The 17,149-nt window shown below is 34.7% G+C and overlaps 1 protein-coding gene and 1 long non-coding RNA gene across 25 annotated transcripts in view; one reads left to right on the plus strand and one right to left on the minus strand.

Moving 5' to 3' along the window:
• Positions 1-17,149, plus strand: part of NRXN1 (neurexin 1) — a 1,134,455-nt gene that overhangs the window by 391,905 nt on the left and 725,401 nt on the right. The gene's annotated exons all lie outside the window — the stretch shown is intronic.
• The window catches only part of LOC126933718 (uncharacterized), a 58,645-nt gene that overhangs the window by 35,823 nt on the left and 5,673 nt on the right, over positions 1-17,149 (minus strand). Inside the window, exons 2-4 of one of the 3 annotated variants that reach the window (XR_007718713.1) lie at positions 16,937-17,046; positions 15,713-15,819; positions 4,975-5,140 (exon numbers count right to left, since the gene is read on the minus strand). This is a non-coding gene — a long non-coding RNA (uncharacterized LOC126933718). Of the gene's footprint in view, positions 1-4,945; positions 5,144-13,507; positions 14,148-15,712; positions 15,820-16,936; positions 17,047-17,149 lie in introns of those variants that run through there. The other 2 variants (XR_007718715.1, XR_007718714.1) reach the window with 2 other exon arrangements.

Genomic DNA, 17,149 nt, shown 5'->3' on the forward strand with positions numbered 1-17,149 from the left:
TTTTGGCAAAAACTGCAATTACTTAATGGCAAAAACTGCAATTACTTTTGCACCAACCTAATAGTATGTTACCAGTCTCACAGTTTCTAGAATTTGTCAAGATCTTCCTGGACTCAACCTCTATATATATCTTTGTCGATGCCTGGAATGTTCCCTGCCTCTTCCACCTGATTTAGCTCTTATTCTTCAAGTCCTAGAAACAAAACCGTCCCTTTCTAGGGAAGTCCTTCCAGCATGCCAACTGAGTATCTGTTCTCAAGGCACATTTCAGTTTCCTTCCTAGGTAGCACTTTAAACAAATGTAATTGGATGATTTGTTTAATGTGTGATTTAGTATCTGCTTTCTCTCCTTAGACTGGGAATCATGTAAAGAAAAGCTATTCTTGGTCTTACATTGAGGCAATAGCATTCTTTGAGCTGTATAATCAAGTTGGATTTTTACTTTTAAGCACACTAAAGTTTAAAAGAGTAGTAGATAATAATATAAAATTTCATTTATATTTTGAAAAAGCTTATTTGGTCAGATCTCAATTCTTATACTCATGTTAACATTATGAATTAAGTAATTATGAATAATTAATTCAACAGGTATCTATTGAATGCTTAGTACATGACAGGCACTCTCCCAGTCCCTGGGATGCAGTGGTAAACAATCACCATGACAACTACCATAACAACAAAAGTCTCTGCCCCCATGGAGCTCACATTTTCGTGGGAGATATAGAAATAAATAAATATGTTATAGTTTATGTGATGATGAGTGTATACAGAAAGACAAATAAAGCCAGGTAAAGAGGTAGACAGATGCAGGTGCTATTAATTCCAGAGGTAGCCCTCTTATTTTTATACATTCTTGTATTATTTATTTTTTCTTAGACATGAAGATTTAGATAAACTTTTAACGCAGCTTATAGAAAAACACTTATTTCTGGGATGTGTCTTAGGATATCTATTTTTAATCACATTTTGAATATATATGAATTTTACATTATTTTCAACATCAAAATCAGTCAATCGAGCAATCCTGAACTTTTCTGCATCCAGTAACACTCTGTTCCAGCCAGATGCTGCGCCAGTAACAAGTAGAAGCAGGAAATACTCTGAAAGTGGTCAATTTGTTTAGTGACTGGAGTGACTCTTGTCTGGTGGAAATAAACATTTTGTATTCAGAAAGTTTGAAATTCTTTAGATGGCTTTCCAGATTTTTTAAATGCACTGTGATATACAAGATCAAACTGAGGAGAAGCAGAACATCAAAATGAAGAAATTTATGTAGCCATGCTTTTGAAAAAGAAATATGTGTGTGTGTGTATATATATATGTGTGTGTGTGTATATATATCTCGCACATTTGAAAAAGAAATATAAATATATTTCTTTTATCTATATATTATTATATATGTAATATATATAAAATATTTAAAAAATATAAATATCTTACCAGAATGTTAAGATCTTATCTGAATGTTTATATTCTTATATATATATATCATATATATTTTTTATTTTATATGCATATGTAAAATTTATATATAAATGTTTATATATATACCTGTAGATACTCCCTGACATATTGAAATGGCTGCATTTGCAAAATTTTTATTTACTGAGTTATTGGTGAGTAACCTGAAGGATAAACTAAGTAAAGAGATCAAACCTGGAGGAAAAAAAGTCTTCTAGTGAACTGGTAATAGAGAATTTTATTTCATTCCATAGCCATCCATCAGGATGTATTACTCTTTAGTTTCTGACTGTAGGGTCATAGAGATGAACCATCGAGGGGTTGCTTATTTGTTCCCAGTTATTTTTATTTATTTATTTATTTTCCTTTTGATAGTTGTCTCTAAAATTTATAGGAATCATTTATTGCCATAAATATAACTTGAAAGTAGTATAGCTTGATGGCTATTAATATGAATATACTCTGGTAGAGAAAAGCTATCTTTTTCAGATCAGAAAAAATAATATAAAGAATAAATATTTTTTGGCTGGGCGCGGTGGCTCAAGCCTGTAATCCCAGCACTTTGGGAGGCCGAGATGAGCGGATCACGAGGTCAGGAGATCGAGACCATCCTGGCTAACCCGGTGAAACCCCGTCTCTACTAAAAAATAAAAAAAATTAAAAAATTAAAAAAAGAAAGAATAAATATTTTTCTTTCCAATTCAATTACCTAACATAATCAGGGTAGAAGTCTGGAGTGGGAAGGCAAAAGTTATTGACTAGAATTTCTCTCAAATAATTAGGTATATGAAGTTAATATAGCTGTTTAAATCATTAAGGTTTTTTTTTTTTTTTTTTTTTTTTTTCACATGAAGATCCTAGGAATATAAGAATCTTACCTGAACGTTAAAAAATACTGGCTTTATGTAAAACTTACATAAAGAAAATAATAACACTTTAGGGAAGGGTACAAAACAGGACCAAAATAAGTAAAAAATGACTTTGTGCCTCTGAATAGGATGATTCAAACTTTAAAATAAATTATAGATTTAGGGCAATTCAATTCACAGTCTCAGTTTGGGGAGGAGGTTAGGGACTTGACAAACTGTAAAATTGATATGCAAACTAAATGTTTATAAAAGGCTAAATGTTTTGAGAAAAGTAACAGTTTAGGGAAGTTACCAGCATGATACCAAAAGGTCCTACATACAAAACAGCTATAATTAAAACAGTCTAGTTCTGACGCAGAAACAGACAAAGGATGTTTAGAGAAAATGGAGTCTAGAAATCAATATAAGTACATACAGAGTCATTTATCTGTTATATATGATATTTAATAGTTACATAAAGGATGCAATACTTAATAGTATTGAAAAAACTGATTATATATGTGGAAAAGTAAAATTAGATTCCAATGTCATATCATTCATATGGATAAACACTAAATGCATTACAATATTATAGAAATATTAGAAGAAAAGAGAAAAAAAAAGTCTTTCAAATTTTGGAGTCAGGAATGTTTTCTTAATTAGACATAAAAGCAGCTTTCCATGAAGTAAAAAGTCTGATGGAACTGATTTATAGGTTTAAAGGACCAACACACAAAAATTGTATACAGAAGTGAATGGTATCTGAGGCCAGGCTCCATGCTAATAATTTTATAAGTGTCAACTCATTAACCTCTGAGTAAACATTACTTTTTCACATTTTATTAAGGAGAAAATAAAGGATTAGAATGTTAATATAGCCTGCCCACACAAACAGTGCTAATAAGTGATAGAGTGGCAGTTTGTCTCCTGTGATTCTGGAGTCTGGGCTCTTAAACACAACAAAAGGAACAAAATCAAAATAAAAATATATTTAGGCACTGTATGCATTTGTAGTTAAATTTATTCTGTAAAGAAAAATTGGCATTCACATAGGATATACTTTATAGAGTATCTTGAACTTTTATTTCTCATATATTCAATATAGTATTTTTAAACAATCTGAGGCCTCTTTATAGTATTTTAAGATCATGTTTAATGCAATTTATTGGAATATCTCACAGTTAAATAGAATATAACTTTGTTTTATATCCTTGAGTGGACCAATATCCTCTTTGACAGGTAGTGTAAAACAAACCCTTTTTACAAGAAGGTCCGGGGTAGTGTAAAACAAATCCTTTTTACAATAAGGCTTTTCCTCCACTCATATTGGTCTATTTGATAAGGAGGAAGAATAAAAATGTCTAGTGATAGATCATTTCCATCCCTATTTTCTCCTATATACTAAACTTCAATAGTGCTTTCCAAATGCTTAATTCTGCATATTTTTACGTTGAAACTATTACCTTCAATTTTGGTAGATTGCATTGTTCAAAACAGTAATACTAATAACAGAAAAAGATGACGTGCAACTGTCCCTAAATTCATGCCAATGAATAATTCACCATTCACTTTAAGATGGATATTCTAATAAAAATATAAGGAATTCCTTTTTCTTTGTTCACGGCCTTTTACAAGCTGGCCTGAAACAAACCTTTAACTTCATTTGCCATTATTCTTCATGATGTCACCTTAGATCTAGTCAAATTTCATTAATTTTATTTCTCACCTCAAAACCTTCACTCATTTTTATATCATACTCTGGAGGATCTTTTCCTCAAATCTCCTAAATTTTAAACCTGTCCTCTTTCAAGATGTTATCTAAGATTTGCCTTGTAATGAAATGTATCTCAATACTTTAGAATTTTTTTTTCTTCTTTTTAAGTTCCATGGCCTTTTATATGTCTTGTATCCCCCTTTGCATTGTAAATATCTTGTAAACTGGATTGCTGTATAATTCAGCTTTGTCTTCTTCAAAGCAATTAGCATGGTGCCTCATGCATAGTAGGTCTTTAATATATGTTTCTTTGATTAGTGAATGGATTAATTTTTCAGGGCTCCATGCCTTATTTTGCAAACAATACATTATAAAGTAGTCCTTACAATTTTCAAGTGAAATACAAAACTAAAAATATATGTTTTCCCTTGAGACTGTATTCTGTCAATTATATATCTATATATATACGTTGATTCAGCGAAATCTGTGGGATTTCATACATGTGCATTAGTGTAAGATAATGTGTTTTTTCAGAGAGCTGAACGGACAGCATCAAGAAGGGTAAATGCAGATGCAAGAACTGAGTGGCTGTCAGGGAGTTCTCTACAGGCATCACCTGTAGCAGTGTCCAAAGGTGTTTTGAAGACTTCGAGTGGCTATTTTGCTGAATAACTGAATATTCACAGAGCCAAGATTTATGACCTTGAGCACAGCAGATCTTTTCTACTGAATATGATCTTATTCCAAGAGAAGTTAAATTATATTCTTCCCAGTCGCCAAGAAAATCTCAAAACCGCTTTGCCCTAAGAAATGCCTCAAATCTGCTAAGGCTGCCCACAGCACCAAGAGGTCACAGAATGCAGTGGAATTGCTGGGAAGAATAAAACTTTCCATTTTGTACAGAATTCTGATGTCTCTGGGTTGTATGACAAATATAAAAAGAACTCTGACCTGAGGTAGGAAAGGCTGAAGGGCTTCTTCTGTGCCTTCCTTGAATCTCAGCTAGATGGAGAATGCTTCACTGAAGAGAATCCTATGTATTGGCAGAGCCAGGGACATTCAATCTCGACCCACCTGCCCACTCTTCCATTTTCTCTCGTTCCAGCTTCCAAAGAGCCTGCTTTTTAATTAGTCCAACATGCAGCCGCAAATGAGGGAGATGGGAAAGAAATTATTTGTCATCAAATTGAAATACATGTAAAGAAAACACAAGCAAAAATGTATTAAAGGCTTTTGTGAGGAGGCTTTTAGTCAACATTTGGCTTGGTTAAAACCTTGGGCCAATTGTTTATTAAGGCACAGCAGTAAAGGAAGCAAAAATCATTTTTGTGTGCATTTTCTAATAGAAGAAGGAAAAACAGCTTAGACACTTAAAATTTCCGCCTGCAGTTTGCAGATGTGTCAACTTGTTAAAGAAAGATGAGCCTATCCAGGAAAATCTACTGATGGATGGGGTGTCTACTCTTCTCATAAACTGTTTCAGGACTAGCTCTTATTCTTTGTTTTTATTTCTTTATCTACTTATTTTATCTCAGGACTTTCTTCCGTGACCTTCTCTTTAGAATATAATATCGACAGTTGCCTTCTTTGAATGGTTACATAAGGTTTCACCAGAAATACTTAAAGCATATATATTTGTACAATGAGTTTTAGAGATTGGCTACAATTTTAAATTTAGAAAAAATGGAAAACAATTGAATTTAGCTAATTAGGGATTTCTCTGTATTTGGGTGAATGTGATTGTCTAAGTCAGTTGCAAGATACAATCCTATATTACTCTCAGATGATATTTTCTTTGCAAAGGCAGTAGGTAATATCAGCTTAGTTATTTATTCTTGTGGGATTGAGTATTCATTTGTGTGGTTTTACATAAATATTGGCCCTTACAAAGAAAACTTGAGAGTTAAAATCAGATGCTTACAAAGGTCAGTCTGATAATGTAACATCTAAGCATATATTAATTGGGAAAGAGGAGGAGGAAATGTGTTTAAGTGTTTCTCCTTTATAAGAGAAAATATGCCGGTTTCCTGATAAGTTACACAAGCAATATGCAAATTTAAGGTAATATGATACATAGATGATATCTGAAGTATAATTTTAGCTTAAAGAACCATAAAGTTTTGTGATATTATTACACTAAGTTTATACAGTTATAGAGCCATAGATATTACACATTGAATGCCTACTCTAAACTCTGGGTTTTTACCATTTCCACATATTAGAATCACTTGAGAAGCTTCTGAAAATCCCAGTGCCCAAGTCATACAGTGACAATTAAAAGAGAACATTGAGGTGGTGTCTGGGGCCAAAGCATTACTATTTTTTAATGCTCTTTGGTTGATATTGTTTTGATGTTAATTTGACAATCCTTATGAATGCTAGACATTTTGTCACATCATTTTAGCCTGATATGACTGGTAATTATTAGAATTTGCTAATAATTCTTGTCAAGATTGTGGTGTGTATTTAATGTAATATTTATTACAAAATGATATAGAGTCTATTTCTATTGTGGGCAATACTATCAAAATAAAATCCATTATCTGTTTTTAAGTAGGAATATTTGAACATTTGAGTCAAATACTTTTATTATAATAATATATATATAAAGAAACTGCAAAAAACAAAATTTGGTGTTGAGAGGCTAGCATAATTAGTACAAATATGGTGAGGTAGTTGGGATGATTACTTCACTTTGATATTGTAACTGAGAAAAATAATGGTAATATTGTTTGATGATATGAACGTTATGACGGTGTAATTTTTTATATTTTCTCTAGGAGTTATAAAAATAGTTATCTAGGATAGGGATCAAATTAGAATGGAATGTCATGATGAAAAAATAGACTGTCATGTATTTTACAGAATGAATATTTCCATCCTGAAACTGTGAAGATGTCCATTTAAACCTATCCAAAATAGCATTAGAAATGCAGAAACGTGTCTGGGCATGGTGGCTAAGGCCTATAGTCTCAGCAATTTGGGAGCCTGTAATCACAGCTACTTGAGAGGCTGAGGCAGGAGAATCGATTGAACCCGGGAGGTGGAGGTTGTAGTGAGCTGAGATCGTGCCACTGCACTCCAGCCTGGGTGACAGAGCAAGAATCTGTCTCAAAAAAAAAAAAAAAAAAAAAAAAAAAGAGAGAGAGAGAGAGAGAAAGAAATAATAAATGTGTAAAAGTGTGATAGAAAGAACACAGGATTTAGGGTCATAAAGCCAAATTCTAGTCCAAGGCATTCATAAGCTGAGTGGTCTTTGCCAAATCTATTAAATTCTCTGGACCTTCCTTTTTTTAATGTATAAAATGTAAAGGTTGAATAACATTTGTGTTTTCCAAAGTTTGGATGGGGAACCATTGGTGGATTATGAAATAAATTTAGAAGAATTTCTATTCCTATCAAAAGTAGAAGAGTGTATTGAGGGTAGAAAGCTTAGGTATTGTATATGTGTCCTGGGTAACTGGGAAGAAATTTTTGAAAGCCCTTGAATGGAAGACCTCTTTAACTTGTATAGTTTTGTGAATTGTTGGTAGGGAAGGCATATAGTATGGGGAATGGAGGAGGAGGCAGCTTATTTCAAGCATGGGGTATAAAATATATCAATATATTCTTGCCATATACTGTCAGGGAAAATGATCTTTAAAAGGAAAAATAATTGGTTTTAATATGGTATTTGATTTACCCACAAGTAGAAAAGAAAACAACAACAAAAAAAGCAATTACAGCCTGTGAATGTGGAATGTGTCCTGTCCATGAGACCAGAGAACACTCACTCTGAGAAGTGAATGGATGTATTGTGAATTATAACTACATATTCAAGAGGTGGTATTATTCAGGTTGGCCAGAATGTTCTCTAACCAATGAAATTGCTTCCAAACTAGTGAGAATGTGCTCTGCTTTTTGATTGCTTCTCTTATAAATTGTCTATTTTATTGTATATTTTGTGCTATTTGTTGGGATATGAGTTCTTTCCATGGAGAATAAGGTAACAGAAGGCCCATTACTTTTACAAAAATAAAAAGCAAAAACTCCAAATCACTGAATTGTAAGATAAACTGGTCATTGGAACTAACTAGAAACTAAAAAATAACAATATGTTAGCAAGAGATCCACCCCAATATTGTTAAAGCAGAAATGGATAGGGTTCCTGGAATTATACTCTTGTAGAAAGTTTGCCAGGTGATTCTGATGATCATCTCTGTTTTGCATCAACTGATCTAGAGACCCAGCTTTTCCTCCCAACTTGACCTGTGCACCGGAGAAAATCTCATAAATATTATGGATCTCCCTCTTCCAACTATAAAGTTTATAGTTCTGTGTTTTGCTTAGATCTCTGATAAAGATGCACAATTTAAATAAAGCTTATCACAATTCAGCTGAAATTCATTATTTACCTTGGACCCTAAGATCTAAATTTATGTCAAAGGTAAAACTAAAAAAGAGATGGTAATAATTTCATCATCCTAAGAAAGATTTTTTTTTTAAATATTAGATCTAAATACTAACTTGTGAACCATGCCAGGTGTTAATGAATGATCAGGCTGTTCCCTCACAGCCATTCCCCGGCATGTCCCTGCTTTATAATCTTGTCCCCTCCTCCCTATTCCAACCACAAAGACTGATCTGGCAATTGGCTTCTAACACAAGTAGAGCCATCCAAGTTTTCTGATTTGCGGAATTCAGAACCTGAAAAGAATGACTTCGAGTTCACTGGAGCTGAATTATATGAGTGGTGCAAGCCTAGAGGAGACCAGGAACTGTGAATTCAAGAGGTTGGGTTTTCCCAGAGTATCTTCCACTCCAAGAATTGGTGGTTTAGCAATTCCTTCTATTCTGTGACTTACCTCAAGTCTTTCTCATAAATTCTGTGTGTTTTCACTTAATCTGTAACTCTATTGAACTTGGGACAGGAATAAAACCCTAAGGAATCCATCTTATTTAATGAAATAACCTATCTCCTACGCATTTAGAATGATGCTGGTTTTATATACCCTTGAGATAATTGAGAAAACAGTACTCAAATCAGATAGGGAATCTCAGATGAAAAATATTGAGCTAGAGAATGTTGATTAATGTTGTTTTCAATGCAGCTATGATAGATGGTGTAAGGTAAGTTATGGAAGACCCAGTATATAATTAATAAGAATACTTTCCTATCTTTATATTAAATATCTTAATTTTTAAAAAGTCTGAAAATGCAGCATAACAGAATATCTATGTTCATTATATTGAAGGAAAGTCAGACTCAGCTACATTTCCTGCTCTTGGACATGTAGCACCAACCATAAAGTGAGGAACTGAACCTAGGACTCCTAATTTCAAATTAAGGGCTATATCCATAGAGCCCATAGGAAAACACTAGTCAGTATTGATTGATCCTTCTGCACTTTTACTGGCTAAATATGTCTAATTTCAAATTAAGACTTATAGTATATAATATTAGCTTTCTTTTAAAATATTTTATTTTTCTACGCATATATTTGCAATTATATGAATAAGTACTTTAAATTTGGGGACAAATAATCAAACACAATCTGTAACACTCTGGCAAATCCATTGAAGGTGTTGTTTTCTGGGTTGTGGAAGAAAGGTGATTAGGAATAGGAAATTTACATCTAGTAGGGTGTGAATACAAGGACTTTCCATATTCCTTTGTCTTTCTGAGTTTGTAAGTCTTCACAGAATAATAGGAAAGCTAGCTCTAGAAGCACAAAGAGGTAGGAGTTACTATGGGTAGTTCTTTTTAAAAGCAGCAGCCATCAGAAATCTTTAAAGACATTTTAACTCTAGCATGTTGCCTGATTTTGATAGCAGGAGAGCAATTGAGTTTGGCACAGAATTGGGCTTCAATAAATGTTTATTGAATGAATCAGTGAAACAGTGGCTCAATAAATCAACAATGTTATAGAACCATTGAGTTTTAGAATTGAAAGAAACACTGGAGATCACAGTCTGCCTGTGTCACTTTGCCTGGAAGGAAAATGAGGCCCAGTAAGGCTAAGTAGGGTGGTCAAGGGCAGAGCTGAAAAGTGTCCAAGAAGAAACCAGTGTTACACTCTCATAATTCTTAGCCTGATGCATTTCTCTGAGCAAATAAAATAATAAATAGCAAATATTTTATAACATTATTTTGCAAGTCACTCAGGTACAAACTTGTTTAAAAGAATAAACCATCAATAGAAGTGTGTATTTTGTTTTTTTTTTTTTTTTATTTTTTTAATTTACCATACTTCCATCTCGTTCTTATGTCATGAACCTTAATTAACCAAGTGCTCCTAGAATTAGGGTGTTGGGCATCGTGATATTTGGTAAAAAGCTGATTTTTTTAAACTGCTGGGTAGTGGTTTTAAATGTAGTGGTTACTTTAAAAATAATGATCATAACATCTAACATTAATTAATTGTCCACCATATGTTGAATGGAAATTTTTCTCATGGAATTGTTGATTAGAACCTTCTGAAAGAAAAGAATTTAAGTAGCCTTCATTGTAAATGGAACCTCCCTAAACTGGCCAGTTACCTTCCTCAGCATTTACTAGAGGACAGAAAGACTGACCCTTAAACTACTTCTAACTCCCCACTTCCACCTCCCTTATCTACCTAAGCAGTGAGGGATAGATAAGCACAGAGTCTTTAAGGCATAGGCTCTGTAAAACATATTGTTAGTGAAGAGGTTTGCTTTTTTTACCCAAAATAACTGCGGGAATGAATTATTATAGAATCACATGTAGAGCCTGTGTATGCTGGGAAAAAAAATGAAAGCTGGTGTTCTGCATTCGCAATGCATGACTTTGTATGCATCAAACTTGCTGGCCTGCCCTATGCCTTTCTGAGGAGGGAAGAAGAGGACTGGCAGGCTAGAAAGAGGGGACAAGAAGAATTTAACCTGGCCGGGCGCAGCGGCTCACTCCTGTAATCTCAGCACTTTGGGAGGCCTAGGCAGGCAGATCACAAGGTCAGGAGATCGAGACCATCCTGGCTAACATGGTGAAACCCCATCTCTACTGAAAATACAAAAAAAACAAAAAAGAAAAATAGCTGGGCATGGTGGCGGGTGCCTGTAATCCCAGCTACTCAGGAGGCTGAGGCAGGAGAATGGCGAGAACCTGGGAGATGGAGGTTGCATTGAGCCAAGATCATGCCACTGCACTCCAGCCTAGGCGACAGAGCGAGACTGCGTCTCAAAAAAAAAAAAAAAAAAAAAAAAAAAAAAAAAAAAAAGAAGAAGAAGAATTTAATCTGCACTATCAACATTTGGTACAACCAGAATGCCCATAGGCATTGGTAAAGAAGATATCCCTTTGAGGCTTTGGCTTGAGCCACCTAGCCAGTATTACTCACAAGAAGGCCACTAGCTGTACCAGGGGATTATAGCAGCCAGATGCTATGGGGTGTTGTGTGAAGGTTAGAGCTGGGAGATGAAACAGATGAATTTCTCTTTCTCATGTTGTTGACTGCTGTTGGGAAGTCACATGGAGCACTAGTGAGTTTACTGCATGAAGGCAGCAAAGGTCAGTAAGGGTGAACCAGAGAAGCAAGTACAGCCCATAGAAAGAGGACTACATGAATAACCACTGTTCTTTTCTCTTCCCCTCATCAGCTCCATCCCAATAAACTGGAAGGGCCAGGTATTGAAGCAGGGGTGATGGTAAGGTACCTAGAGACATACTATGTCTTCCTCCTCCACTTCAACTCAAAATGATGACATTATTAACTTATAAATTAGCCCAAACTTTTAAAAACAAAAAGTGACCACAAATTCAATGATTCTGCCCAAGATATTAAGAGATGGGGAAAATAAGTAACTTAATGTTTAAAAGCAGTAGATGAAGAAATATAATATATATATATACATCAATATTGTTTATATCCCAAAAATATATCCCATGGATTGATAGTCTTTAAAAAACTTATTATGCATATATTGTTTAATCCTTACAACTACCCTATAAAATATATCCTAGTATTATTGTCTTCATTTACTGACAAGAAAACTAAGACTTTAAGGTGATTATTTACCCATGTGCTCACAATGTGAGTGGTATTTGAACCCCAGTATATACATGACTTCATAGCCCATACTCCTATGTTCTATAACTTCATAAATGTTGAACTCACTGCTTTTACTTCCATGCCTACCCAGAGTTTATTTTCCACACAACAGCCAGAGTTATATTTTTGAGATGTAAATCAAACCATGTCATTCCCCTAACTATAAAACTCTAGTAGCTTCCCATTGTGCATGGAATAAAATCAGAGTTTGACCAAAATTTAGAAGGACTTACATGACGTAGGCCCATCCCACAGCTCTGATTTCATTGTATTCCCACATTGCCCCAGTGTCACTGTGCTCAATGCTCACTGTATTTTTTCTATTCTTTCTATTCTTTGTCCAGATCTTCCCACAAGTGGTTCCTCAGCATTAAGGTCTCAATTTAATTGTCATTGTCTCATAAAGCTTTCCCAATCATCTAAATCAACTTCCCTGCTCTAGTTATCGCACACCCTCATTGCACTCTTTTGCTTGCTCAGTTTCACATATAACTCACTTATACTTGATTCACTTATGGTTATCTCTCCATCACTGGTTTGATGAGAGTGGGGACCCTGAAAACCTTATTTACTGTTGTATTTCTAATATCTAGAATAGTGCCTCCAAATGGTCATCTAATATATAATCATAAAGCGAACAATACCTGAGTGAATATTAACCTCCTTCTCAATGATAATTTTAGTGTTAGGGGATTTGCCATGTATTACCTTTGGATTCAATGCTTTTTCTGTGTTGAAATCAAATATATGCCATAGGTTTTCAGTGTTCCTTCTCTTGTGCTCCTAGTGTGAAGAGTAGTATTCAACAATTCAAGTGTTCCTATTCTATACTGATTTTGGTGTATACTGACCTAATTCTTTGCATTATTTTAATAACAAGTTAGCATTCTATCTGGAAAAAAAAAAAAACAATAAAACAAACCAAAAAACCTTGGTCAAGCCTTCTATGAAGCAGAGGAATGGATGGAGTTGCAAAAGTACATTTCTTCCCATCCAGCATGATTCCTCGTTACACTTATATATTTATTACTCTCTCCTCTACTTAATGTTCTGGAGATATCAAGATAATTTTAGATTTTTTCTTTCTTTTAAAAAACTGCCATTCTTTTTTAAAAACATAGGAGACTTTGAGTTAGCAGTATATATTTCCTGCATTTCTAAGTGTTACTAACTTTAAAATGTTCCAAGTTCACTTAACTACAGTAATTGGGAATGTGACAGCCCAGGCCCATTTGTTTTCATTGAATCAGTTTACATCCAGAATACATGATAGTTTTCAGTTGCAGCAGTGTATGAACAAAGACATTTCTAGGGAGAACCATAAATGCAGTTGCATGAACCTTCTTAATTATATTCACTAATAATGATGACTTGTTAGACTATACCAGGAGTTATACACCCTTTACATTTCTCCAGAAGAGTGGCACTAAGATTACAAACCCACAGAGAATTTTGTTGTAATATTGCCTAAGGTGAAACATGTTGAGAATAAAAATTCAGAGATTATTTCCAATGATTTAAAGCCTGGGCTCTCTGCTGGGGTGCATATTAAATAGATATTTGATACATCTACACACTGATCAGAGCTCTCTGATTCTTCCCCCCCGCTGCCAGGCTTTTTATTTCCAATGAAAAGATGCAAAGTAATTCATCTGGATGTTTATTCCTTAAGAACAGTGCCATGATATCAATATATATTTTGCCTTTAATACTTATTTCAGATACAAGAGACACAAGTTGTCTTTATCATTCTTAAAAGATATTCTAAATTGCAGTACTGTAAGAATCTGTTCATAACAACAAGACTCTCACACTTTCATGTACACTAGAATCACCTTGGGGATCAGGTTACAGTACAGAGTTTGCACCAGTAAGTTGGGGTGGAGGGAGCCTTGAAATTCTAAATTTCTCATCAGCTCTAAGTGATGCTGATGATACTGTTCTTCGAACCACAGTTCAAGTAGGACGTATCGAGATCATTATTTTGTTAAAGCAATATCACTTGTACCAACTCTTTCCTCTCCCTGTGAAAATTCTCCTTTCCTCTGCTGTTGCCTTCCAAGATGCTATCATCTGTATATATTTAAAAAAATTGCATTCTATAATTCAGAACAGTTTACGAGATGACCACAATATTTGGATAAATTAAATTATAAATTTTTAGAATTAGAGACCACCCCAGTCTGATTCTAGGGAGAAAGAAGCAATTGGCTATTCTTTGGGTTTAGTTAAATAGATCAATTTCTCAGAATATATTGCCTTGACCAAGTTGCTAATAAGATGATTTCATAGTTACATTTATTTACCTCATATCCATTTCATAAATGAGGACTGTTTATAAATACAAAATACTTGTACATCTCCTTGAATATAATTGTATTATTATAATTTACTTATTTATTAAGTAATCATTAATTGGTACCCAGAAAATTTCATATTTCTTTCAGAGAATCTTTATAATAAAGTCCATATTCATGAAGCTACTTTTAATTTTCATTGTGTTAATGATTTTCTTCAGGTTAAAAAATGCTAGCATCGCCGGGCGCGGTGGCTCAAGCCTGTAATCCCAGCACTTTGGGAGGCCGAGACGGGCGGATCACGAGGCCAGGAGATCGAGACCATCCTGGCTGACATAGTGAAACCCCGTCTCTACTAAAAAATACAAAAAACTAGCCGGGCGAGGTGGTGGGCGCCTGTAGTCCCAGCTACTCGGGAGGCTGAGGCAGGAGAATGGCGTAAACCCGGGAGGCGGAGCTTGCAGTGAGCTGAGATCCGGCCACTGCACTCCAGCCTGGGCGACAGAGTAAGACTCCGTCTCAAAAAAAAAAAAAAAAAAAAAAAAAAAAAAAATGCTAGCATCTAGTTCTTATAGATTAGATTGTGGGGATTTGAATCTGACTTAGGCCCAGAAATTGAAATGTTGCACACCGAGTGAATGCCAGGATCATTTGTTCATTCCTTTCCCTGTGTGTCTCATTTTGTTGTTGTTGTTGTTGTTGTTGAGACAGAGTCTCCCATTGTCGCCCAGGCTGTCGCGATCTCAGCTCACTGCAAGCTCCGCCTCCCGGGTTTACGCCACTGGGACTACAGGCGCCCGCCACCTCGCCCGGCTAGTTTTTTGTATTTTTTAGTAGAGACGGGGTTTCACCGTGTTAGCCAGGATGGTCTCGATCTCCTGACCTCGTGATCCGCCTCGGCCTCCCAAAGTGCTGGGATTACAGGCTTGAGCCACCGCGCCCGGCCATGTGTCTCATTTTATATGTAGAACTAGTCAGTCCAGCCAGACACAGAATGGCCTGTTTGGTTCCCAGCGCCTTTGGTTATTTTAACAGATGCAAATCAATTGCACAATAGGACTGGAAAATTATCGTTCTAGAGTTTTGGAACATGTCCTGTTTTCTTTTGCAGAAATATGCTCAAATTTAAGATGCATTTAGTTTTTGGTAATGAATTAGAAGCTCATTTTATGGCAATGTCTAGAAATTAGGAAGAACCTGAGGCTGGTATCAAGAGGGCAAGGATTATATTCTGACTTTTCCTCAGTTAGTTATGTGACCACAGTTTTGTCTGTTTGGCCCTCACACTGTTCATCAAATAAATGATGGCACTGGACTAAATAATGTCAAAGTCTAACTTACCTTTCATATTTAATGACTTCAAGTATATCATCAAGAGTCCTGGGTCTTCTTTTGAATTATTTGACGGAAGCTTGGCAATTTATTTCTGGATTGGTCTCGAGGTTTACCTAAGTGAGATAAATCTTTAAGAGTGAATATTTTATAAATCTTGATTATTCGCTGCAGAACAAGAGAAGTTAGACTCAGAATTTACATGTGTTGAATCACAGTTGGTAATTTTAGAATGTCTTATGACATATATTAGGTAGAAAACCAAATGAAAGAGTGAACTACTCTCCCTTGAAAGTAATGCGATTTTTTCTTGTAGTAATCAATTTACTGTTTTAATTTCTAAGTTACATAGTTTGTGGCAAATAAGAAAATACTACATTTCTTAGGGACTGAGGATTTAATTTGATACGAATTTCAATAAGTAGACTTTCCTGTTCTGCTTTTCTAAAGTTGTTTTTTCTTATAGCAGAGACAGCCAGGCTGATTTGTTTTAATAATGCAAGCTTCTAATGTGTACATCTGCTTGGTCAAAGATGTTTTGAGCACAATATTTTTGTATATTTGACTTCTAGAATAGAAAAATAAATGAAGCAGGGCTCTCACCAAAATATCTTTTTTCATTCATTTGTTTTTTCATATATTGATTTTAGTTTCTGGTTTATGTTGAACATGATCTTAGAATCATATAACTATGGTAAAACCTTCTAACCTGTATGATTTGGGATTGTATATATGAAAAGTAATATAATCAAGAATAATAATATTGGCTAGTTTTTTGGCATACAAAAATGGCCTGACATTCTTCATGTAATTGGGGATGGTGGGACTTCGTTCTGCCCACAGGCTTCCTTGTCTTTAGGATGTATGGTAATTTCTCTGCAGATTATTTATTTGATGAAACAGTTCAGTGAATTTAGAAGATACAGAGGCATTGGGTCAAATCAATGAGATTATATTCTACGCACAGGTAATGCAAAGGAGCATTGTCCCGAGAATCAATTTTTGTGTGAACTTAGGAAGTCATTTAACCTATCTTTGTTTAACTTTCTTTTTTTTGTTTTTCCATAAAGTAGTGTCAGTGATTCTTGGCACTGAAACCAATCCATTTGTTCAATCTACCATCTAAGGTTTGACCACCTTCTACAACATCCGATGAAATGGTTCAGTTATGGTTAACTTTTTTTCTGTGATGAGGTTTGTTTTTTTATCAAAAAAACTTAAAGTTGAACTTACCCTCAGACAATTAGATAAGCAAGAACTGTGAATTTTCTTCTAAGTTATAGTGGGTTGGATATGGAATAGGACTGAAATCCCATGGCAGCCTCTTAAATCTTTTCCTCCAACTGTATGGCAACAAAAACCAATTGTAGACTATTAGAAAGATGCTTCAAGTTTTTAAATTTTACTTTTTCCCAATTTTATAAAGACATTTCTATGGTTAGAAAT

This window comes from Macaca thibetana, chromosome 13 (genome assembly GCF_024542745.1).
Source record: "Macaca thibetana thibetana isolate TM-01 chromosome 13, ASM2454274v1, whole genome shotgun sequence".
Classification (NCBI taxonomy): domain Eukaryota; kingdom Metazoa; phylum Chordata; class Mammalia; order Primates; family Cercopithecidae; genus Macaca; species Macaca thibetana.